The following is a 782-nucleotide window of genomic DNA, read 5'->3' on the forward strand; positions in this document are numbered from 1 at the left end:
ACCAAACCTAAGTCCACCAAACCAATGCAGCAAATCACTGAGACATAGGGTTTGCAGCAAAGGAAAGGTTTATTTGAGAGGCAATTGAATGAGGAGACTGGAGGGTAAGTCTCAAATCTGCCTCCCTGAGGTGGAAGAGAATGAGATTTTTATGACTACAAGAGTTGAGATTACATAGATATTGATGAAAAAGGTGGGGAAATTTACAACTTAAGGAGGAAAGATGGAGCATGCACACAGAGATGTAACATATATCCCATGTCATGCTGGTGTGGAGAATTAACATCAGAATGAGGCAAAATTCAGGCCCTGATAACAGGAGTTTATCTAGGACAAGGAGATGGGTTATAGACATCCTCCAAGAGGTGGTATATACTATATGGGGTCTCCAGCTCTCTATCTCAGGTAAGAAATGCAGAGTCTTTCTTGTTCCTAGGCTGAAACCCTATCAGTTGACCTTGAGTTCAGGCTTCTGCAAAGACAGCTAGTGGACTTGGTGGGGGTCTGAAAAGACACCATGGCTGATTAGGGGGAAACAATTCTCTGAAAAATAAACATTAATTTTTTTGCTGCTTTCAACCTCATTGACCATATGAAGCATGATTTCACCAGTACTTTATTGGCTTACTTCAAGTTTCTGAATGAAACTGAGAGAAAAAAAGATCAATTTATATTATTATTTCATTCATGCTTCACACCCTTTCAGATTGGTTTCCTTCCAATCATCACAAATTAATAACATTTATAAATTATTGAAAACCTTTTATTGCTAAACAAATATT

The sequence above is a fragment of the Hyaena hyaena genome, unplaced genomic scaffold, assembly GCF_003009895.1.
Source record: "Hyaena hyaena isolate Hyena2069 unplaced genomic scaffold, ASM300989v1 scaffold_1552, whole genome shotgun sequence".
NCBI classification, from domain to species: domain Eukaryota; kingdom Metazoa; phylum Chordata; class Mammalia; order Carnivora; family Hyaenidae; genus Hyaena; species Hyaena hyaena.